The sequence below is a fragment of the Protopterus annectens genome, chromosome 3.part1, assembly GCF_019279795.1.
Source record: "Protopterus annectens isolate FY-2018-M chromosome 3.part1, PAN1.0, whole genome shotgun sequence".
NCBI lineage: Eukaryota > Metazoa > Chordata > Ceratodontiformes > Protopteridae > Protopterus > Protopterus annectens.
The window spans coordinates 799303697-799330651 of record NC_056732.1 but is presented as its reverse complement, the minus strand read 5'-3'; positions in this window follow the sequence as shown (position 1 = coordinate 799330651).

Sequence of the window (26955 nt, the reverse complement as noted above, 5' to 3'; positions counted from 1 at the left end):
ATGGCATAGGATGAAATTGAAGAGAATGCACCACAGGAAGATGCAATATAACTTTCTATAGAATGCCCACAGGAGATGGAAAACAAAAAAAATGTGCCCTCAGTTTAGCAGAAAACGAGCTAAGAGAAGAGTTGCTTGACCTAATAGAGACAGAGTGCAGAAGGTCAATAAAATCCAAAAAGTCAGAAGTTTGATAAAACAAATGAGCACAATAATTAGGACTGTCCATAGAGATCCATGTGACATAACAGAAGTAAATAGGATATATTACTGTGCAGCTAACTTAATAACTGATAAAGTCTATCCCACGAACACAGGGTAGTGAGGGAGAGAAAGGGGAGCATTTGAATACCCCAAAGAAATATAGAGCAGAGAAAACTATAAAGCAATTAAGACAAGAAGAGTCACTGTTCAAAGAGTATAGAAGAGGGAACAGGTCAACAAAAATACTTAAAAAGAGGGACGTGATAAAAGCAATGTGCAGTATTAGAACAGATCAGGATCTATCATGCACTATCACAGATAACAAACTAAAAATCTCAGCACAGGCTAAAAACATAGAAGATACACAGATAAATATAAAGGAAAAGTACAAAATAAGCAATTTATTGATGACCCAAAAAAGTTTTTTTAGTAAATTGGGAAACAAGGTAAAAGGAATTGTAAGACCACCAAAAAAAGAAGAAATAGATACAGTTTGGAGAACTCTCTATTAAAATCCTGTGGAACATAACAAAGATGTGAAATGGATACAAGAAGTAAAAGAAAGAATAAGAAGCTTAAAGGCACAGGATATGAAATGGGATGATGTAACAGCCAGAGAGATTGAAATAAAGTTAAGAAAAGCCTCAAATTGGAAACCCCCAGGCCCAGATGAAGTACCTAATTTCTGGTTAAAAGCATTAACATCTTTGCATGAAGATTTAGCCATGAGTAAGAGCTATTTATATGAGCACCCCAAATAGACAACAACCTGGCTAACAACAGGAAAAATAATGATCCTACTTAAGATTGAACCTGTAAGCTACCCTAAAAATTATAGACCAATAACTTGCCTTCCGACGACATATAAACTATACATGGGAATTGATGCTGACAGAGTCCATAGGCATTTAGAAGAAAACTCAATTATGGCAATAGAACAAAATGGCCATAAAAGAAAGTCATATGGAACAAAGGATCATTTGCTGTTAGATAAAGTCATGGTGGAGAACTGTAAAAAGGGGAATAATTTAAATATGGCATTGATTGACTACAAGCAACATTTGATAGTATCCCACATTCATTGATAGAAGAGTGCTTAAAAATGCATAAGGTACACCCTACACTGACCAACTACATTACAGTGACCATAAAACAGTGGCAGACCACTTTGCAATTAAACCATTATAAAGGACAAATTATTATTCCATGGATAAAAATTCAAAGGAGGGTATTCCAGGGTGACTCTCTGTCACTGCTGCTATTCTCCCTTGCCCATAACCCATTAAAGCCATCTGTTTAATAGCTTAGGCCATGGCTATAATTTGGCTCCTAGAAAACAAAGTGTAAAGACTTCTCATCTTCTCTTTGTCGATGATTTGAAACTCTATAGCTTATCTGATGAGGAACTGAAAGTACAGCTGCAAGTTGTCAAAACTTTTTTAGATGATATAAGAATGTCATTTGGTCTTAATAAATGTGCAAAAGCAACCTTTAAAGTAGGAAAACTACAGCACCAAGACAAAAACAGTTTGGGACAAGAGTGTGATATAAAAGAACTTGAGCAAGAGGGAGTGTATAAATATTTGGTAATTGATGAAGGATCTAAAACATGAACAAATATGAATAATGCTTAGTAAAGGGTACTTAAGAAGACTTACATTAATCCTGAAAACAGCATTGACATCTAGGAACAAAATCCAAGCTATAAACCAATTTGCTCTTTCAGTCCTAACTTATAGTTTGGTGTGATTGATTGGCCCAAAAACATGTTGGATAGATTAGATAGGAAAATAAGAAAGATGCTTCATGCTCACCAAATGATTTATAAAAATAAGTGCATACCAAGATTATATATCCCTCATTCTGAAGGAGGGATAGGCCACCTTGAAATTGATTACATGTATAGATCTGCAATTGTAGGACTCCACACATATCTGCTGTCCTCACAAGACCCAAATGTAGTGCAAGTTTTGAAACATGAGGAAAATAAATCTAAGATGACTTCCCTGTTTAGGCTAGCCGAAGCATATCAGCATCAAGCAGGAATGGAAATCAAACCACAAGTGCTTAAAAACCAGGTAGCAATTGAATGTGCCAAAAAACAAAAGAAAGAATATAAGGTGAAGGACCAGATGAGAAGGTAAGAATGTGGAAAATGCATAAATGTAGTTGCAAGTATAGAAAACATCTGAAAGAACCTCATGTTCATCAGGAATAAATGCAGGAATGGTTAAGGAGAACACAATTCAAACCAAGAGATGAGGTTAATATTGGTGGCCCAAGATAGTGGGCTATGTACATTTTGGTTTACAAAGCCCATTGGACATGTAGGAGAAACATACAAATGTAGGTTTTGTAAAACAGAATTGGAAACAATTGCACACCTTGTTGTTGGATGAAACATATGAATGGCAGAAGAACTACATACTGAAAGGCATAATAATGTGGCGAGACTATTGTGCTGGGGATTGTGCAAACATTATGGTATTGAAGTGGCTGAAAAACACTGGAAACATGAGCCACAAAGCATCATAGAAAATGATGAAGTCTACATCACATGGGATCATCCATTGCCAACAATTCAAAAGCTAGAGGGTGGAAAACCAGATATAGTGGTCCAAGAAAAGAAAACAAAAGTAGCATTGATTATTGAAATTGCCACACCCAGTGACTACACTGTCCTGTGTAAAGACAGACACAAAGTCATCCACTATAAGTTAACCTGAAGTCTTATACAAGTTAGATTTGTGCCTTGGCACTTGCATAATGTACTGAGTTCTTTAGTCTGTGTACTTAGATAGGTAGGCATTCTGTTCTCTCTGCTGTCAACTGTGTATCTGTGTCAGTGTGTGTGTGTGTGTGTTTCTAGCCCAAAGAGCAAAACTGTGTCCTACAGTTACCACTACAATCTCAGGCATTGACAGCATTTTGATAGTTGCCCATGCCATACAAATAAGTGACCTCAGTTTTATAAATGTCAGACCTTTGCCATGGTGCTTATGTAAAGTACTGAGTTCTGTAGTCTGTGTACTTAGATAGGTGCACTCATTCAGACTAGAGCTGTGGTGCTTGCGTTAAATACAGAAGTCTGCCATCTATGTACCTTAGATAGGGGTTCTACTCTCACTATAGGTGAGTGTGTGTGTGTGTGTTTGTGCTTTTGCTTGACATTACAGAGAGCCTTTTACACCAGGATGTGGGACACTATTGTTACCATATTCTCCTCAACAGACACTGCTGTTGCCATCTTGTGTAATGTGTTGTCTGAGACACTCTAAGTCAGATGTGAGTTGTGGAACTTGCTTCAAATACAGAGGTCTATAATCTGTCTACGTAGCTATATAGGGCTTCTATTCTTCCTGCAGTCAGGTGTGTGTGTGTGTGTGTGTGTGTGTGTGTGTGTGTGTGTGTGTGTGTGTGTGTGTGTGTGTGTGTGTGTGTGTGTGTCTGCTCCTGCTTGACATTGCAGAGAGCCTTTTACACCAGCATGTGGGACACTGTTATTACCATATTCTCCTCTTCTCCTCAACAGACACTGCTGATGTCATCAGTTATATCTGATTTGTGGATATGCACTATTCCCACCAGGGCAGGGTCAGAGAATGGCCTGGAGGCCAGGAAGAAGTCACCTCATCTCATAAGATTCAGATTACAGTGACATGGATTTCAGTCTACCCAAATACATCATGGCATGGTTTGTAGGCCCTGTGATTTATTGGTGAGAACCCCCTGTCATCTCTCCAGCTGCTGCATGTGTCTGGTGAGGTACATGCAAAAGAGAGCACTATGCTCTATCAGTGATCTGAAGAGGTTGGAGTACAGTGCTGTCATACAATCCTAAGATCTGAATATGATGGCATGACTTATGATGTGCATAACACAAGATTTCAATACCAGTGTGGACACTTGGTGGTGGAAGTTCAGATTGCTATTTACTTGTGTACCCAGTGCTTCCATCCCTGGGTTTCATTATAGCAGGACTATTGTCAATGCTGTAATTAGCATGTCATTCCACTTTTTAGAAGGACAAAATAAAGACACATCTCTGCAATTCTTGTAGAAAGTGTAGCTTTGTCACCAGTCATTTGTCTGTGTTAGACCCTCTTGTAGTATGTTATCATCATAGGTGGACTCAATGATTGAACCCAGTATGAAAGAATCAGCAAACACAGTAAGGCAAAGGCCATGTACTTTAGCCTGAGTTGTCGAGAAATGGATTCCAAACAGTAAAGAACCAAGCACAGATCCCTGGGATACACCAGTGGTGTCAGCTCTACTGGTACAGGTTGATTCACCAACTTTCATATGTGTTCTATCAATGAGCCAATTGGGATATGTGTTCTGTCAGTAAGCCAACTGGTTATCGATCTACTAACATGAGGCTTAATCTCAAGCTTGGAGGCTTCCTCAATGTTTCCTGCATGAGTGATTGTGTTCAAACCCTATGCCAGCTGAGGATAGCCAGTATGCATTGACTTATCTACATCCAGGCCTATTACATAATGGGCTGTGACAACATCACAGATCACCTATCACATGACTTATCACATACACCTTCCTGGCATGGTGTAAAGCATACTCTGACACACCCTCCACACAGATGTGTTACTACAGAAAGATAGTTTCAACATACATCCATGTGAGTTGAAGAGGTGGGGGGAAGCACCTGATGCATGCATGTATACACACATCCTGACTCTTCTCATCTGTGAGGTAGACCAACATGTCATCATGGACCTTTTCTAAATGGACACTGATGATATCCCAGCTGTGTGCAACAGACCAGTTTGAGTTTTTAATGCTACATCATGTCTATTACATCTGTTACATATCCTCAAAGAGATCATCGAGAGCATGCATGACAACAACACTGTCTTCCTTTTCAACTTGACAAGCCTAAGGCAATTGACACAAATCCACACTGAGGTATTCACTCAACACTGTCAGATGTGGACATATACACCTATATCAACAAGTTGGCAGTGTATCACATACATGGCATCTAAATATGTTGACATGTGTGAAGCAACCTATATCTCAGGTCCAGTGATTAGGTATGTACACTAGCACTGTCTGCTTGGCTCTTTCCTGTCCATTATTTAAGTAATGGACATCACAGATGGCATACATATCCTGTATCCAAACAGCTGCCTGTAGAACTACAGATTGTGGGCAATCATTGTCTCCAACTGTGATATTAATATAATACAGACAGTATCAACCCACACCAAAAATTGCTGCCATAGCCATGACAACACCTGCAATGACAAGAAAACATGGGGGGGGGTTGTTACATCAGGAAAACAAACACACAGCCCAAGTTTAATGTGGACATCACACTCTATAATCAGACCTATAGGTAAGTGACCTGTGCCCTGGGGTAGATAAGTGGAACATCCACCAACATGTGGTCACAGTGCTGATTACTCCCTTGTATGTAACACAACTACTGAGTATGTGAAGGACAAGCACACCAGAAGTCATAAGACCTCAATAGTTCACAAGCTTCATCACACCGTTAACTGAATACAATGCACCCTTCTTCAAGTACCCCTCTACACACCTTCCACTGATGTGTATCTAAAGTGTACCACCTTTGCCACAGTGACCTGTCACACAGATTATTGGCCATACCTAGGTATTCTTTTTGTGACATAAAAATTACTGTTTGATGGTGCGGACCTCCATTAAGTTGTTCATCAGCTGCATGTGTGCTACCTGCTCTGGTGATGTATGTTGTATATACATAGAAGTTTAACAACAGTAATGACATGGATAACATTCATGACAGTGTGGAATATATATATATATATATATATATATATATATATATATATATATATATATATATATATATATATATATATATATATATATATATATATATATATATATATATATATATATATATATATATATATATATATATATATATATATATATATATATATATATATATATATATATATATATATATATATATATATGCATATATATATATATATATATATATATATATATATATATATATATATATATATATAAATGGTCTATATTAAATCAGGGAATGCTTAAAAAAGCAAACACTGATTTATAGACCCTCTTTAAGTGAAAGCTTTCAATCCCGAACACTTGGAACAGGGGAAAAAAAAACTGTTCCACAAAAAAAAAAAAAAAGAAAAAATTAAAAAAAAACTTCAAAACAGTAAATAAAGTGGGGAGCTTCACCCCCACACCCCCTGATGTGGGGGGCTATGCCTCCCTCACCTCCCTACTTAAATATACCAACTCCGAAATTGCAGCACAATGGAGGAAATGGCAAAGTCCTGAAACAGCCCAGAGATTTTTTTCCCTGGGAAAAAAATTGCTGTACTGAGTGTTTGGGGTTTTAAGCATTTGCTTAAAGAGGGTCGATAAATCAGCATTCACTTTTTTAAGCATTCGCTGATTTAATATAGACTCTATCACATTTTATATATATATATATATATATATATATATATATATATATATATATATATATGTATATATATGCCAGACACACCAGTCAACTAGCCTGCATTGATGATAATGTCACATACAGGTATAGCAGTGTCCCTCATAACACCTCCCTCAGATGTTACAGTGCCAGGACAGTGTGTTTGTGATTAGTGTGGCTGTATCATAATAGTTGTACAAGTGTGCCAAAGGTGAAGCTCCAACCAAGATCCAACAAAATCACCACATAGCCGATATCCTTCAACCTCAAACCACAGTTTATTAATAAACAAACAAAAAGGTTAAGCGCTTTCGTCAGTTGACTTCATCAGACCAAAAACATAAAGTGAACCACACTCTTATATATCTGCCAATGCTTCCAATTAAAGCCAATAATTCCATCGTTTATGCAAATCAATTCTTAAAAGGGAAGTATTATACAAAGATAAATAAAATATTTAAAAATTGTATATATTAGTTCTAACCTCATTTATGAAACTGAAAATGTGTGTACATATGAGAAAAAACAGTTGTAAAAAATCTATAATAAAACTACATCTGTAACATGATGTTTTATCACAATTTATAAGCTCTATATTTGAGCTCAGGTTTGATACTAATATTGTCATTTAATCCAGGAGGGACTGTGGCATTCAATTCTAATTGCCACTTAACTTCTGCCCTTAAAAGTTTGTTGTTCCAATCACCACCTCTTACATCCTTTCCTACCACTTCAAGAATACCAAACAGAAATTTATGGTCAGGAAATATTTGAATATGTTTGGATAGTGCATTTTTCTCATCATTCCTAGAGATGCTGTATAGATGTTCATATATCTTCCTATGTAACTTTCTTTCTGTTTTCCCTACATAGTAATTATTGCAAAGTTGACACAATGCTAAATAAACAACTCCTGGAGTTTTGCAAGTCCCTGCACTTAGCGTCACCTCAATATTATAGGGTCCCAACAGAACCGTAGGAGTTCTTATTATGTATTTGCAATAGTCACAGTTACCACATGTTGTAGTCCCCCTATTGTTATCTTTCTAAACTTTCCCATAGTTTTCAAATAAACTTTTTAAATTCCTATTAACTTTGTAAGTAAAGAAAGGTTGGTGACCATATTTCCTGGTTGGACTTAAAAATACTCCAATTGTTCATAATAACATTCCTACCTTGGGAAGATGTTTTACCCTCAGTTAACATCATAGATTTGGTATAATCAATAGTAGTACTACAACCTTGTACTAAGGAAATTTCAGTGGTCCCGAGTAATGGTTTGTACCTCAAACCCCATTCTCTGACCACTTGTTCCTTAATGTCGGTTACAAATTTCATAGGGTAACCCCTAGCTATAAACATATCAACCAACGTATCTGTCTCGGATGTCACCAAATCATTTTCTGAGCACATTCTAACTACATAGACCATTTGTCCCTTAACTATGTTCCTCTTAACATAGTAGGGATGACAACTAGTAAAAGCAAGATAATCATTGGAGAAAGTCGCTTTCTGATAAACACGAGACTGGAAACAACCTTTAACAAGGTCTTTAAATAAATATACATTCAAATAGTTTATACTAGAGGTCCCACAAGCACATGTGAATTTAAAATATTCACATCTGCTATTTAAAAATTCCAAAAAGATTTTATAAGAACCATCAACCTTCCAGAAAATAAATAGGTAATCTAAAAACCTCAGATAAATCAACCACTTGTCCCTAAATGGGCTTTCAAAAATAAAATTTGTCTCCCATTTATACATAACTAAGTTAGCAAAAAGGGGGGCACAGCTGCTACCCATTGCTACACCAGCTACTTGGTGAAAAAAATCCCCTTCAAAACTAAAATAGTTATTTTTTAAGATCACTTCCATTAACACCATAATAAAATTAATCATGGTGTTACTTAGGTTTGTTTTTTCAACCAATGCTTCATGGAAAAACTCTAAACATTAGAGTTTATTAAACTCTAGACATTCCCGGTCAACAAATGTAAAATAAAAAAAAATAAAAAAAATAAACCCTTATCATGTGGGATGGAAGTAAATAAATACACTACATCTATGGTGGAAAAACATACTTCTTTACCGTAATATTCCTTCTTAATTCTTTTTAAAAAATCCCAAGAATCAATTAATATGTGTTCTATGGGCAACAAACTTTTCCTAACCATACGGTCCACAAACTCCCCCAAGGGGTAGGTCACACTGTTTTGTCCAGTTATAATCAGCCTATATGGAGGGGCACTAATATTTTTATGAGTCTTGGGTATCCCAAAAGCAATGGGAATAGTTGGTTTTTCAATCTGTAAAAAGTTATAAATCTCTTCTGTTGGGACCCTATAATATTGAGGTGACGCTTAGTGCAGGGACTTGCAATATTCCAGGAGTTGTTTATTTAGCATTGTGTCAACTTTGCAATAATTACTATGTAGGAAAAACAGAAAGAAAGTTACGTAGGAGGATATATGAACATCTATACAGCATCTCTAGGAATGATGAGAAAATGCACTATCCAAACATATTCAAACATTTCCTGACCATAAATTTCTGTTTGGTATTCTTGAAGTGGTAGGAAAGGATGTAAGAGGTGGTGATTGGACTAACAAACTTTTAAGGGCAGAAGTTAAATGGCAATTAGAATTGAATGCCACAGTCCCTCCTGGATTAAATGACCATATTAGTATCAAACCTGAGCTCAAATATAGAGCTTATAAATTGTGATAAAACATCATGTTACAGATGTAGTTTTATTATAGATTTTTTACAACTGTTTTTTCTCATATGTACACACATTTTCAGTTTCATAAATGAGGTTAGAACTAATATATACAATTTTTAAATATTTTATTTATCTTTGTATAATACTTCCCTTTTAAGAATTGATTTGCATAAACAATGGAATTATTGGCTTTAATTGGAAGCACTGGCAGATATATAAGAGTGTGGTTCACTTTATGTTTTTGTTCTGATGAAGTAAACTGACGAAAGCGCTTAACCTTTTTGTTTGTTTATTAATAAACTGTGGTTTGAGGTTGAAGGATATCGGCTACATGGTGATTTTGTTGGATCTTAGTTGTACAAGTGTGTTTGTGCAGAATCATGCAGAAACATCTGTGATCACTCTAAATACAAATGTCATGTCAGAGGCATAGGATTACCGGTGGTATTATTCTGATATTGTCCAAGATTGTGATTGTTTCTTTTAATGTTGTCCATGAGCCTGTACCTATATCCCACTTGCTGAAGACCTCTGATGAGATTACATTCATATTCAGAGAAACCAGTTTGCACAGCTTCATAATATGCACCCTTCCCAGTTGTATGTCAGATCCCTGATAGATGTCCTCTGCATTATTCATGCAAGCATGATTATCTCACACAGACATCCTCCCCATTGTTGTGTCACCTTGTGTGACAGTCACATAATACAAATTTCACTATGCAGTCCCTACCATACCATATTGATATGTGATTGGTGTTGCTGCTACAACCATCTTCCATTGACATGGCCTCATCTGCTGTACATTAGATTGTTTCACCTGTCCTCTTTCCCTGTTTTTCCTCCTAGAATTCATCTGTTTGCTCCTATTCAATACACACACTTCCCCTGAGTGTTTATTTTACATGGCACTCCGTGTACCCTTACTGACCATTTAGACAACTTCAGTACAGAATGCCAGGAATGGGATTTCACAATACTCTGCACTGTGGATATAATGTCCTGTACTGTGTTTGGACCATATAGTTAACATTCATACCTCTCAACTGTCCAGATTTTCACAGAATGTCCATATGTGTTCCTTATCATATTTCTGGCTTTCTGCCATACCACTGGGATGATCTCAGGACTGATGTGACTTAATAATTACATACATTTCAGTTTCAGGCTTCAAATCCTTCAGAACATGTATTCTAACACAAACTCCTGGTTATTCTAGTACATTTCTATAGTGCACATATGTCAAATATGTCCATATTTCTTTATTTTTTTGGCATTTGTCCAGATCTCCTGTACTAAGAGATTGAGAGCTATCTGTAAAGCCCTGGTGATCAATGTGGCATGCCGCACAAAACTGCAGACCTTCAGTGCTCTAATTTAAACAACAGTGCTGTCCATGTTCGCTTATATGGTTTCTTTGCCTGCAACACTGTTGCCAGCCATGAAACCTCACTTATTTATGTTTAAATGCAGTGCGCAGCATGAATATGCAATGAGTGGTGCTGCTCACTGTGCATCACTGTTCACACATGTAAACTCTATGTAGGCTTTGTGCAAAGAATTTATTGAATTCCACTGATAAACTTTTTATCTCATCAGCTAAAGGAGAAAGCCACTGACAACACTATCTGTTGAAAAACTTAAGCCAGCTATCTATAGTTCTATCCAGTAAAATATTAGAGAAATAATATAACCCTCTTAACTCAATGGGAAACACTAACATAAAAACAGAGAAAATGGATAAATCAAATATGAGCAAAACAATTTGCGTTATGTATAAAATATCTGTATTGTAGGATTAAGCAGATCAGTTTACAATTTATGGTTTCACAAAGTTCTACAAGTGTTTGCATGTTAGTAGTTTGCAGCATACTTGCTTTTTGACACTTGCTTTAATTGATAAGTACTACTAGCCAGATCCTTGGAAATTACCTTGCCTACCCATCACCTGAACATATTGAACTGCATAGTTCTATCAGAACCTAACTATAACCATACAACTCCCACCCAGTCTACAAACCTAACTATCTCACTCTCTTCCTAATTCTAATGTACCCAATCACTCTCTAAACCTAAAACTTCTCCCCCCTTGAACCTACAGTCACCAGTAACTGTCTAACCATAAAACTCAAGTTCTGCACACTAACACTAAACTTCCCTCCTGCTGTGTTAGATAACCTCATTTTTGGGTACCATAGCAGTGCAGCTGCAGATAGCTATGGCTATATAGTTTTCTGCAGTGTTTCATGTCATTATTCCAAGGGATCCTCTAACATTTCTTGCTTGGTTTTACACACACACACACACACACACACACATATATATATATATATATATATATATATATATATATATATATATATATATATATAAACCTTGTTGACAGACTACCAAGTGTTGGCAAGAGAAAGAGACATTGAGATGAACTAGCGCTTTTGTTCCCTTTTTAGAAAGTTTAGGTTAAGAATATGACAACACACTGCAGCTATCAAAAATGTTGATTAAACTAATGTGATAGCTAAATATAGCTCAGAATGTGTATGGTTTCAGAAATTTCACTTCACTGTGTTAGAACAACTCAACCAGGGCAGCTTTGTTTCTGGCTGTAATGATGTTTTAGTGGTCCGGGAGTTAAAGTGGCAGATTTTACTGAAAGCAAATTGATTCCCAGGTCTCAATGAGATAATTAATGTTAAATGTTGACTTAGATTAAAGTTGTTCTAGTGTTGATTTGTTGGTTTGTTTTTTTATGTTAAACAAAGACGTTTATATTATTAAATAGAATATTTAACATCCATTTTTAGACGTACTGAATTTTATACGTGTACATTTGTATTTGTGTGCTTTAAATCTTTAATGTCTTGTTTACAATAGTTGCTAAGGTTACCTTAATTATCTGAAGATATTAGTTTATAAAGAAGTGATGTAATGATGATGTTTTGGAATTTTTAAATTCATTGGATGGAGGATTTTGGCTTGATATTTTGATATGTCTGTGAAGACTGGTAGAAAAGGGTGAAGGCTGCCAGCCTAGCCAAACAGAATGTTATAGATAATTCTATCATTTTGTAAATATAAATATGAAATACAGGCTTGTTTCTTAAATGAAAGAAAACACTGTAAAATGTGAACTTCAAGATTGTATCAAGATTGCCATCTGCTGTAAGGAAAACTAAGCCAAGCATTTCAAATGTTCTTTGAAATTAAAATGATGTTTTGTATGTCCTTTGAAGTTAGAATTTGGAGTCGATGAGTCTGGAGTAAGCATCCTGCCAATTGTTTTAAGGCTAAAGTTAATAACCAGAATTTACATGTGGAATGTCCTTTATTGCTCTAAGTGTAAAAGAATGTTAATGAAGTTTGCGTGGCCTGGGAACCAAGAAAGTGTAAACAAATGATGTAATGTTTTATCAGAACTGCAGTTTCAATTTAAACAGTGAGAACCAGAAATTATTAAGCATTTTTGTCTTGATATTCATCTCATCAGCAATTTGCCTGTGTCTTAAGTAAGTTATTTCAGAAGTATGTTTTCTTGTAGTAATAGCTAGGAAATTAGAAGAAAGTTAGATTAAGTGATTTTCTGTTATGTCAGAACTGTACTACCGATTTATTTTAAGTTTCTGTGTGATCTCTGAACTCCTGAATAGCACTGTGGTGTAGTAGTATTGTCTTGTGTTTTAAGTATTTATTATTAAATATTTTAAAAACTTTTTACCTGAGACTGGTTTGTGTAGAGATAAGTAAGCTCTAGAGTGCATTGCATGCTTATAAGTGATCCTGAACTAAGCCACTCTAATAAGCCTTAAGAATGATTAGTCACGCTTACCAATTGGATAATAATATTGCACAGTAATAATTGGACACCCATATAAGGGCCTTTGGGTATCTGATAATTATTAGCTGGTGGTGGCAGTAATTACTACCGTAAAATCTGGGTAAAGGGGCACAGCTGGAGAATCTGTGTCAGCCTTTCCCAGGAGTGTGTGTGAAGTTGTATAAATACTTATCTCAAAGTGTGGGTGTGTGTCAGCTACTTGGGCAGGGACACAGAGCACTGGTTGGACAGAGAGAGTACTGGAGGTTTTAGCTTACCAGCTCAGCTGAGATCTGGGCCCTATAGCTGTGCAAGTGGGGAGTCTTACTGGGGACCTGGGGAGCAAGGGAGTGACCAGCCCGAGACTGACGGTGATCTCTGTGTGCTCTTAAGGGAAATTGCACTTTACTTTGTGTATTTATCCTTTCCTCTTATATGAGACACCGTCTCTGGTGTTAGTGGTGAGGATTGAGGGTCCTTGATTGCTGGGCCAGGGAACAGGCATCACATGTGGTTTGCAGTGGTGGGATGCACTTCACATTTGTGTTTGGCAGCGGTTGGATATGCACATCACATATTAATTAGTTGGCAAATACTAATTGGCTTCTAGTGGTGTGGGAAGTGGGAATCCTGTAGCTTATGTACAGTGATCTCTGAAGGTGTTTTGTACTCTAAAACAGCCACTCAGTGAATACACAGAGTTCAGATCACAATTGTTTTATTTCTTTTGTTAGCTTAGCTAGTCAGGGTGAGCAGGTAGTATGTCAGCACAGGAGTATGGAAAGCTGACAAGGAGCCAGCTGGTGGAGATGTGCCAGGCTACGGGACCGTTGCATGGAAACCTGACTAAGGCAGACCTGATTGCAGCCTTGGTTACAGCTGCATCAGAAAATAGCATCCAGGAGGACAATCAGTCTGGCAGTGAAGATACAATATCCTTGGAGGATGGACAGCTCAACCTTTCTGCAGTGGACTTAAAAAATCCAGCTGGAGCTAAAGAGACTTGAGTTGGAGGCCAGGCATTTAGAGATAGAAGCCAAAGAAAAGGAGCATCAGAGGAGGCATAAGAGTGCAATGCTGACTCTTCACCAAAGAATGGAGGTAATGGGGAAGGGAGTATCTGGACCCCAGAAGCATAACAGGTCAGTAAATTTCTTCCGCAATTTAAAGAGGGGGATAATTTTGATAGTTTAATTCATATGTTTGAGAGGGTATGCAAACAATATAGAGTTAACCAAAGGCTCTGGGCACAGTTCCTGACCCTGTTACTCCATGTTAAAGCTGCAAATGCATTGGTTAAAATGTCTGACATTGCATGTTTTGATTATACTGTTGTAAACATGTCTTTCAGAATATTTTAAGCTAACACCTGAAATGTATAGGAAAAAGTTTTGTGAGCATAAACACAAGGCAGATGAAAGTGCATGTGAATATGTTGCTGATCTGATCACTTATTTTCATAGCTGGGTGAGTGGATGTTAGGTCAGCACTTTTGAAGGGCTGACAGACCTTATGGTGAGGGAACAAGCCCTTAGCACTTTGCCTGAGGACATGAGGATCTGGTTAGCTGACAGATGATGTGCTACTTCAGATGAGTTGGGGAAGAAGGGAAATCTATACCTGGCCAGCAGAGCAGCACTGCATAGGAAGCGGACACCCAGTACTGCTCATGGGTCTAAAGGAACCCATGGTGGGAAGCACAGACTGCCCAAACAGAATCTGCCAGTAGCAGTGGAAGCCACTAGTCCAGGTACACATCCAGGAGCTAGGGTTAAACATTTTGAATGCAACCAGTGGGGGCGTGTGGCATACAGGTGTCCATGGAGGCAAGGTGGGGAACCAAAGGTGAGGGGGCCAGTAAGTGGGAAAGACAAAATGTCAATAGTAGGTTGTCTTGAGACAACAGGGGTACTAAACTACCATCCTGCAGATGTCCTGATAGTTAAGTATTTGGATGAGTCAGTACCTTGTACTTATGCAGCTATACACAGTGAGGCAAGGAGACAACCATGTGGGTCTGGTAGCCTGGGGGAGACCCTGACAGGCTGCATACTTGCAGCCAGGACTGGTGAGGTGGTTACTTCAGGGAGTGAGCTATGCTGTAACAGTGAGACTGAAGGTGAGCCACAGCTTCTTGTGGGTACTGATGTTCCCTTAGACAGAGTAATTGCAAAGGTAGAGGTGAGTAGTAGTACCCAGGCTGACAGTGAGGCACCACTGTCAGAGGATGCCAGGCTTCCTGTGGAAGGTGAGCTGGGAAGGGCTACAAGGAGATAGTTGAGACAGGCTCAGCTCTCCGACCCTACATTGCAAGGCCTGAGGCAGGTAGTTAGGGAGGCACCTGATTCTCAAGGGAAGGGGGGATCTGTATACTGGGACAAAGGGTTACTATACAGAGAGTAGACTCCTGAGGGAGGGCTAGAAGGTGAGAGAGTACATCAGTTGGTAGTGCCTAGAGTCTACCATTTGGCACTTCTAGCCGTAGCCCATGATATTCCCTTTGCAGGTCATATGGGCATAAAAAGTACAAACATGCATATTATGCAGAACTTCTATTGGCCTGGAATTTCCAGAGATGTAACTGGGTACTGCAGGACCTGTGAGCAGTGCCAAAAGGTAGGCAAGGCAGGAGACAAGGTGAGAGCTCCTTTGATGCTTTTGCCTGTGATTGAGGAGCCATTTCAAAGGGTAGCTATGGATATTGTGGATCCTCTGAGTACCTCAGGTTCCACAGGGAAAATATATATCCTAATGGTAGTGGATTATGATACACAATACCCTGAGGCAGTGGCTTTGTCCTCCATTGAGGCAAAGAAGGCGGCAAGTGCTTTGTTAGAGATTTTCAGCAGGTTGTGTTTCCCAAAAGAAATATTGTCTGACAGAGGTGCCGATTTCATGTCAGACCTGCGGGCTTGTCTGTGGAAGTCCTGTGGGGTGAAGCACATGAAGGCCATCTCCTACCATCACTAGACTAATGGTCTTGTTGAGAGGTTAAACTCTACAATTAAGTCCATGCTACAGGCATTTGCAGATCAGTTTAAGAGGGAGTAGGACAAATATTTGTCCCATCTGTTGTATGCTTACAGAGAGTTTCTCCAGGAACCCACAGATTTTTCACCCTTTGAGTTGCTGTATGGGCATAGGGTGAGGGGACCTCTAGATTTAATTTGAGATGAGTGGGAAGGTGAGTGTGAGTCTCACAAGGAGTCTGTTGTGGCATACATCCTAAACCTCATGACAAGGCTCAGGGAACTCATACTCTTGGCCCAGAAGAACCTGGCAGAAGCCCAACAACAGAAAAAGGTGTGGTATGACAGGAATGCTCAAGCTAGAGAGTATGCTGTGGGGCAGCAGGTAATGGTTTTTATTCCTGTCAGACACAACAAGCTGCAAGCAGCTTGAGAGGGACCATACAAGGTGGTAAGAAAGGTAAGTGATGTTAACTACACGGTGGAAGTTCTAGGCAGATGGCAGGGGCACAAATTGTACCATGTTAACATGATGAAACTTTGCCATGATAGGGAAGCCCTTGTGCTGAGTATTTACAGTGGATTGCAGGAGGAGTCTGAGGGAGATCTGGGGACTGCTCTCCTCAGTGAGGTTCGGGCTGATGCCTCAGTGGAAGGGGTAGCAATGTCCAGCAGCTATCTCCTACCCAGGTTCGAGAAATTCGAGCAGTGTTGCAGGAATTTGGAGACATGTTCACTCGGAAACCAGGGCACACCCACCTGGTGCAGCACTAGATGGATACAGTACCCCAAAGGCCTATTAGGCAGGCCCCTTATAGGGTGCTTGAGAGTGTCAGACAGACTCTGAGGGAAAGGTACAGGAGATGTTGGAACTGGGGGTGATTCAAGAGTCCAACAGTCACTGGGCTTCCCCAGTGGTGCTGGTGCCAAAGAAGGATGGTGGCATCAGTTTCTCTGTGGACTACAGGAAATTAAATAGTCACACAGACTCCAATGCTTATCCCATGCCTAGGACAGATGAGGCCTTAGAGCAGCTGGGTGTGGCTAAGTATCTTAACACCATTGATCTTACCAAGGATTACTGGCAGGTGCCCTTGACTCCCAGTGCTAGAGAAAAGTCAGCCTTTGTGACTCCTTTTGGCTTGTACGAGTTCACAAAGATGCCCTTTGGGATGAAGAATGCCCCAGTGACTTTCCAGAGGCTGGTATATCGTATCCTAACAGAAGCAGGAGGATTTGCCCTTGCTTACCTAGATGATATTGCCATCTACAGCCATTCCTGGCCAGAGCACCTTCAGCATGTCAGGGAGGTAATGGACAGACTACAGAAGGCTGGGTTGACCATTAAGCTGAGCAAATGTCAGGTGGGTATGGCAGAGGTCTCCTACCTAGGACATAGAGTGGGGAGTGGTAAGATAAGGCCAAAACCTGCCACAGTGGAAGCCATTCACTCATGGCCTGCACCTGTTACCAAAAAGCAGGTGAGGGCATTTTTAGGGACAGCAGGGTACTACAGAAAGTTTGTCCCTAGTTATAGTACCATAGCTGCTCCACTCACAGACCTGACAAGGAAGAACAGGCCAGATAAGGTATTATGGACCTCAGCATGTGAGCAGGCATTCCAGAATCTTAAAGATGCTTTGGGAGGACCCCCTGTGTTAGCCAGTCCAGATTACAGCAAAGAAATTATTGCACAGGTGGATGCTTTGAAGTATGGGGTGGGGGCTGTACTTAGCCAGATTTCTTCAGAGGGGGAAGAGCACCCAGTGGTTTATCTCAGTCATAGGCTCCAACTCAGAGAAGAATGCTATGTAGCTGTAGAAAATGAATGTCTAGCCATAGTGTGGGTTCTGCAGAAACTTCAGCCTTATCTATATTGAAGAAAATTCACTGTTATGACAGATCACAACCCTCTAACATGGTTAAACACAGCCAGTCAGCAAAATGCCAAGTAGTTAAGATGGAGCCTTGGGTTGCAAGCATATATGTCAGTGCTGCACCACAGTGGGAGTAACAATGCCAATGCAGATGGGGTCTCAAGACAGGGAATGGGGTAGGTATACCCAGATAGACCTAATCCTCTCAAGCTGCGTTTATCAAGGGTCACTTGAAAAACTAGCTTGAATTTTCTGTGAGGGGGGGGATGTGAAGACTGCTAGAGAAGGGTGAAGTCTGCCAGCCTAGCCAGATAGAATTTTACAGATAATTCTATCATTTGTAAATACAAATATGAAACACAGGCTTGTTTCTTAAATGAAAGAAAACACTGTAAAACATTGCCATCTGCAGTAAGGAAAACTAAGCTAAGCATTTCAAATGTTCTTTGAAATTAAAATTATGTTTTGTATGTCCTTTGAAGTTAAAATTCAGAGTCGATGATTCTGGAGTAAGCATCCTGCCTATTGTTTATAGGCTAAAGTTAATGACCAGAATTTACATGTGGAATGTCCTTTATTGTTCAAATTGTAAAATAATGTAAATGCAGTTTCTGTGTGGCCTGGGAACCAAGACAGTGTAAACAAATGATGTAATATTTTATCAGAACTGCAGTTTCAATTTAAACAGTGAGAACCAGAAATTATTAAGCATTTTGTCTTGATATCCATCTCATCAACACTCTGCCTGTTTCTTAAGTAAGTTATTTCAGAAGTATGTTTTCTTGTAGTAATAGCTAGGAAATTAGAAGAAAGTTAGACTAAGTGTTTTTCTGTTATGTCAGAACTGTACTACTGATTTATTTAAGTTTCTGTGTGATCTCTGAACTCTTGAATAGCACTGTGGTGTAGTAATGTTGTCTTGTGTTTTAAGTATTTATTATTAAATATTTTAAAAACCTTTTACCTGTGACTGGTTTGTGTAGAGATAAGTAAGCTCTAGAGTACATTGCATGCTTGTAAGTGATCCTGAATGAAGCCACTCTAGTAAGCCTTAAGACTGAGTAGTCACACTTACCAATTAGATAATAATGCACAGTAATAATTGTACACTCTTTTAAGGGCCTTTGGGCATCTGATAATTATTAGCTGGTGGTGGCAGTAATTACTACCGTATAGTCTGGGTAAAGGGGCACAGCTGGAGAATCTGTGTCAGCCTTTCCCAGGAGTGTCTGTGAAGTTGTATAAATACTTATCGCAAAGTGTGTGTGTGTATGTGTGTCAGCTACTTGGTCAGGGACACGAAACACTGGTTGGACAGACAGGGTACTGGAGGTTTTAGCTTGCCAGCTAGGCTGAGATCTGGACCCTATAGCTGTGCCAGTGGGGAGTCTTATTGGGGACCTGGGGAGCAAGGGAGTGACTAGCCCTGGACTGATGGTGATCTCTGTGTGCTCTTAAGGGAAATTGCACTTTACTGTGTGTATTTGTTATCCTTTCCTCTTATATGAGATGCCGTCTCTGGTGTTAGTGGTGAGGATTGAGGGTCCTTGATTGCTGGGCCAGGGCACAGGCATCACAATGTATATACGTGTTTTAAAGTGACTGAGATGTATTATGTCTGAAGAAGTTCCTTGTAAATATTAAAAGGGAACAAAAGTGCTAGTTTATTTCAGTGTCTCTGTTTCTCTTGCTAACACTTGGTAGTCTGTCATCAATGTTGTTTTGAGTATTTAGCGGGTCTACCTTGAACTTTTTGGTGTTTTTATTTAGTTACTTTATAGTTTGTGTGTGTGTGTGTGTGTGTGTGTGTGTGTGTGTGTGTGTGTGTGTGTGTGTGTGTGTGTGTGTGTGTGTGTGTGTGTGTTTGTGTGTGTGTGTGTGTGTGTGTGTGTGTGTATTTTGCTTTGTATTAGAAGAATAGCAAGCAAAAGGGAATAAGAAAAGTTTGTTTTCAGTTTGCTGTTTTATGATGTTGCCCATATAGTACATTCATCATTAAAAGAAAACTATTCCATTTTATAATTCTTGCCATTAATAGATGTTGTGCAGTTTATATAAAATGGTTTGAGTTGATTTGGTGTGTTTGAATAGTTAAACAAACTGCCGTCTCCCGGAATCCGTGCATTTGTTTATGTACATATTAGAGTTCTTTCTGTAAGCACTCTGCTGTATTTTGTTAGGTACATTTGAATTTGAGGTGGTTAAAATACTTGCTATACATCATTTGTTGAATACTGCATACCTTTCTATGAATACCTCAGTATTAATAGAATAGGTAAAGTCTGCAGTCTGAAATAGCTATTCAGTCTTATTTACTAAAAGATCTGAAAGGACAGATGCTCAAATTATTAAAAACACATAGCTCTTATGAATGTGTAATCAATAACACATCTAAATCTGACTAGTTTCATGTCCAAAGCAATTGAAAGAATTATCATGGAAATGATTAACAATGACAGAGGAAATCTTCTGACACTGTATTCAACCTAGTTTGTTTTTGTCAAGTCAGGTCATGCCTATTCAAACTGGTGACCTTTTTCAAGAAGGTCATCAAAGCAATGGATGAGGACAAAATGGTACTTATCACATACCTTGACCTGGACAAGGCATTCAATACAATACCCCACATAAACATTGTAAACAATCTCACAAAATTAGGTATAAACTCCTGTGTCACCCATTGAATAGCCAACTAACTCACAGATAGACCCAATAAGTTAGAATAGGGGAGTCCATCTCCAAACAGAATTCAAATACCAGCAGAGTCCTTCAAGATTTTTTGCAGGTGCACTCCTTTTTGACATTTACTTCTCTGAAGTCAAGGCCAACATTAAGAGCCTCTAGCTGACCAAGTTTGCAGATTATTGCAAACTAGGTGCAGTCATAGAATCCTCCTCAAGATATTAATACCCTTCACAAAGGGCTGACTCTGACAAATAACTGGAGCCTGAGCAATGGCATAAATCTCACTGTTAAGAAATTCATAACAATATCCTTTTGAAAGTTGCCTACCCCTGGAAATGACCACCTTGATAGCCCACCCCTAAGAATAGACAGAGGAGTCAGAGATTTGAGGATGCATGTATAGTATCCTGGCCTTTGACCATTATTCTGTGTTGTGCAATTTATAAAGGAGGGGATGGCATCTAGGTCAAATGAAGTCATTGCTCCACTGTAGTCAGACCTGATGAGATCAGTCGTTGAGTAGAACACCCTCTTTGAGATGTACTTGGCCACACACAAGCAAAAACTGGGAGGTCCACAGAGGTACCTCACGAAAAGAATATAGGAGATTTTCACCTCAATCTGTTGTATCTTCCACATAACCAAAAATCAAATGCCATCAGAATTACATGATCTAGAGACATAAACCTTGCATGTGACATAATTAAGACATGTTGGAGGGATAGCTATGTGTTTCTGCTACTATCTCTTCTCTGGTATATGCGAGGCAGAGTTCTTCCCTAACCCAATTCAAGAGTAACTTGGACAGGTGGGCTGGAAATCAAAAATGTACTCCTGGTCTGGCATGTTTGTCTCTAGTAGAGAGAGGCAGCCTGTAAATGCTTGATCACCAAAGCCTCAGCATTTATATACCCCTTAAAATAACCTTAGGGTACCAAAACTTGTCAGGTATATTTGGGCTGTATGGTTATGATTTAAAAGACCCCTGTAGTTATTAACATAGTATACACTTATGAAACTATGAATGTATAATACCTGAGAGGGAAAACAAAACTCACAGGAAAGTTGTTAGATCCAGCACCAGTGGGGTCAGGCCATCAAACCCAAGTTAGTTTTATTGTTTGACTATACTGCTAATCCAAGTGCTTTCTTATGTTATCTTTTTATTGCAATATTTTGTAATTCTAAATGACATTTTTGTTTCTAAGTATGTTCTCTGTAAAATGATTCTCATCCTTGTTTATTACAAGTGGAATATGTCATACATTGTACTTTTAGAAACTGATTGATAACAGTCATTGAATATGAGTATTTGCAAATCTGCATGAGTGTGTGTGTGGGTGTGTGTGTGTGTGTGTGTGTGTGTGTGTGTGTGTGTGTGTGTGTGTGTGTGCGTGTGTGTGTGCATGTGTGTGCATGTGTGTGTGTGTGTGTGTGTGTGTGTGTGTGTGCGTGTGTGTGTGTGTGTGTGTTAGCGTATGCATGTATGCATTTGTATTTGTGTGTACGTATTATTTTCATAAATTTTTTATAATCAGTATTCCCAAGTGTTATTAGCCTGCAATTTTTAATACTTTTTGACATCTTTCGTCCAAATAAATATAATGACCCCAGCAAATATGTTTTCATCTTCTATCCCTTCTACTAACTACTCATTCAGCATTCTGACAAAATATTTATTTTTCCCTTATACTTATCCCCTTATAATATCAATAACTTAATCCTTCCAAGCCTTGCACTGATTTTTCCTTCCTTCTTTTACAGCATTGTTATAGTTTTTTTTATTTCAATTCTTCCTTCTAACTTACACCTTGATCTATTTTAAATTTTCTTTAAAATTTTCTTTACTTTACATCTTCCCTTTTTAACTGCTTCCTTCTTATACTTTGTTTCTACATTTTTTTTTACTATCTCATTAATTTCTTCTTGCATGTGTGTCATACGCCAACAACCCTAAGAAATTTTGGGCTACAATAAATGGAATAATCCACCCAGGTAAAGCCACCACACCAACCCCAGTACTACCAAACAACCATGACAACATCCCCACACAATTTAACAAGTTTTTTACCCAAACAGTCCAAACCCTTACCAATGCCCTCAATACCACTAGTAGCCCTATACCAGGTGCTAGCAATACCCACCCTACTAGTCAAAACAATACCACCAACTTTTCCCTACACCCTGTACCCACTAAAGTAATTTCAAAGCTCCTTATGAAACTCAAACGAAACACACTAGCTGCTGACACCCTACCAGCTGAATTCCTTCAGATAGCAGCAGATGCCATAGCCTATTCCTTGTCTATCCTCATAAACAGATCACTTGCAGAATTCAAAGTACCCACTCTGTGGAAGACATCACACATTATTCCACTGCAGAAAAGGGGCAACTCCTTAGAACTCACCAACTATGGCCAAATCGCAATTCTCTCACCTCTGTCTAAGATATTAGAGAGAGTTGTACATTCCCAACTACTTCAGTACCTCTTACAAAACAATTTAATCTCCAAACCCAGCATGGTTTTAGAATGATCTGAACAAAATGGAATCTTGTTATAACAAAATAGTCAAGTTCGCTACTAAAACCTCATACAAATCCCACCACTGTCTCACCCTTAACAAACTCAATTTGCTCAAGCTACCTCAACTACTTCTGTTTAATCAACTCACAATAGCACATAATCTCTTCTACCTTCCAGAAAAAAACCCTGCACTATAAAATGTAATTAACCCCCACATCCCTACCAGAGCCCTATGATCTAGTTCCCAGAGCCTAAAAAGCATTATCAGACGCAAAATTGATGCTAAATCTCTCTTTGCCTGCACTATTGCCAAAATTTGGAACTCACTACCTAGCCAGATAACCTCCACTACCCCTATTATTCAATTTAAGAAACTCCTGCAAACCCACTTCCCAAACAATTGGCTTTGTTCATGCTACTCCCCAGGTTAATTTTCACCAATACCTTGTTCAAGGATTCTACTAAAGGTCACCTAATTCCTTTCTCTATAAAGCTTAATAACCACTGGTTATTTATGTAACAAAATATTGAGAGTACACATAATTTAGACAGACAAAAAAAAATAAAAACATAAAATTTTAGTTTTATCTTTATATTTTATATTGTATATAAACCGTATTAGGAATTGTTAAACTATACCTAGCTTATGTTTCCATGGAACCTATATCGCTGTATGATATTCTTTTGTAATTTCTTTATGTCATGCTATTGGAGCGTTTCTCTCCGGCCTCCACTGAAAATGGATATGTGTCCAGTTGGACTTTCCCGGTTAACAAATGTAAAATAAAATAAATAAATAAATACATTCTTGTTTACATTTTATTACCACATTCTCAGCTATCATTCCACCAAACTTACCTTCCTTTCTCAAACTGACATACATTTCTTTAGCCCAGCTTTTGAAACACAAAAACCATCACATGACGTAATGTGATGGTTTTTGTGTTTTAAAAGCTGGGATAAAGAAAGGTATGTCAGTTTGAAAAAGTATTTTATGGATGAAAGCGCTTACTGGTTTCTTTATTAAATAGTTTGATGTGCTTTTTTATTACGCCTTTTGTTTTTGTTTATTTACTATTTTTATTGCATTTTTCTACCTTTTGGATTTTTACCTTCCTTTCTTTTTGCCTTCTTTCCCAAAAATGGTGAATCTTCTTCATTCTTTCCCTGTATAGATTTGCAGGTGTTTCCTAGGCCAGAAACCATTGGAGCCTTTATGTCTAGCCATGCTTCAAAAAATCTGACAAGTTCTAGTACCTTTCATAAATGCATGCAGGAGCTTGGGAGATGAAACTTTTACAATCAGTGGCCTGGGATATGAACCTTTTACAGGCTTCCTGTGTCCATAGAGACATAGGTGCCAATCCAGGGATGAATTTCCTGTTCCCTAGCCAATTGCTCAAGTTACACTTGAACTGTATTAATAAGGAACTCTGCTTTATATTGATGTGATTCCATTATTGAATTAAAAATGTATTAACTGTTTTTATCAAAATCTTATAATAATTTTCTTCCACTAATCATGCCTATTTAAATAAGTAAAAATGCCTTTAGACAGCCATGTTGCTTATGAAGCCATATTAACATGTTGCATGTGTTTTGTTTACAGTGCTGAAGATGTCTGCTTGATATTTGGACAAAAGCCCTAAAGCGTAATTATTTTATGTTACTGGTGTTTTACCTTATGAAGCATAGTGCATTCTTTACTTGGTGGCTGCATTCTTGGGCCCTTTGGAGTTTATACATATTGTGTAGTTTTCATTTAGTTATCATTTCTACTGATACCTGCACTTTTTTTTTTTTTTTTTTTTTTTTTTTTTTGCTGTGTTTGTTATGGTTATTCTGGAAAATATTTTGATTTTGTTTATCCACATTGTGCAATTTTCCAAATAATAAAGGTACAGCTATCCAAGATTAAAACAAAAGCTATAAGAACAGAACAGCAAATAGAAACAATACTGCTGAATTGCCAATAAGCAATTAAAACTTTTGAACTAACTTGCTTCTCTGTTTTCTCACCAGATTCAAAAAGTTGGAAATAGATCATTGAGTTAAACATTGTAACGTTCTATTTATACACAGAAACCAAAATAAGAAACAACATTTGACTCCCCATGACATGCTGATATTGCCATGGCTGATGGTAGGAGATGGTGCTTAACTTACTAATATGTTTTAATGATTATTTAAAAAACCCAGAAGTTGTACATGTCACTGATATTAATACCCAAACTAGTGATGGCAGATCATGCTCTGCAAATTCTTTGTGCCAAGATTTCAGAAACTTTACTTAAATAGTAAAATATTCAGCGATATAACCCTTCACTTTAGCAAACATTATTGATCAGGGCAATCTATGTGGCTCTACTTTCCTTTCTATGAAGATTTACAATCAAGAGCTAGTCCAATGCAGTAACACTTCACTTTGTGGCAGCACTGCTTGGGATCCTTGAAAGGACTATGGACTACGGTTCACTTTTAATGTTCTGGTGAAACACTTAAATTACCTTCTTTACAAAAATCATAATAACTTGATAGTGTGGCTCACTTCTTCCAGCTGTGTTATTAGATATTTACAATTTTACAGTTATTCAGTTAGATTCACAAATATCATTGCCTGTTTGCTGGTTTACACTTGTCCTCTTAGTTACACATTATGGCAGTCTTCCTGTTATATCTTCCTTTTGCCAATAACAGATTTGGTATGTTTTTTATTTTATAATGGTAACTCGTTTGTAGTTTGTGTAGCATGTTATGGTTCCTTTTTTAAAACGTATTTCCTCATAAAGGGTCATCTACAGTATTGTTACATAATGGTACAGCCAGACCCTTCTGTTTGTCTGTCTGTTTCAAATAACCTGCAGTCTCTTCACTGTCAGTTTCAAGTTATAAAATCCATCCTTTTATCGTCAGAATTTTTATCTGTACAATGCATTAGTTGAACATTTTCACCTCTGATTTTCACTTGTTTAGCTAAAAAGCATTCATCACTACTAATTGTTTATGCTACTCCCTACTTAGTTTGCCTAGCTTTTTGTTGCTGTATTATATGTTGCTACATTTGTTGTAGGACTTCCACCCAATGATAGATCACTGTGTCCCCTTTGTATAAGGTTCCCCCAATCAAATAGGTTGGCAGTGATCATTTGATTCTCATCTAATAGTTACCTCCAGAAGTAGGTTTGATTAAATTGTTCATTTTTGTACAATGAGTCATTTATAGCAGTTTCCTTAGCTAATAATATCATTGCATAAGATTTGGCTCCACAATGCAGGTCATCACACAATGCTATTTATAATACTACAGATGGGGCATTTCATTGTGGTACCAACTGCCTCCCTAGTGTCTCCCATCCTTTCCCATTATAGCTTTCAGTATTCTGAGTTTATTACATTTTTCACTTCTGTAATTAATGCTTACTTAGCGACAAAACAAACAAACAAAAATAAAAGATATTTACATGTTTTGTTTCTGCTGTATTCCACGGTGGTGCAACGGTAGCATTGTTGCCTCACAGCAAGAGGTTCTCCCGTTCGATTCTCAGCTGGAGTGCTGGGAGTGCCTTCTGTGTGGAGTCTGCATGTCCTCCCTGTGGTTGGGTGTGCTTTCGAAAGACATACGTAAATGGGCGTGTCTTTGCTGAAGGTTGAACGTCAAGCTGGCACCTCGGCATTCGTG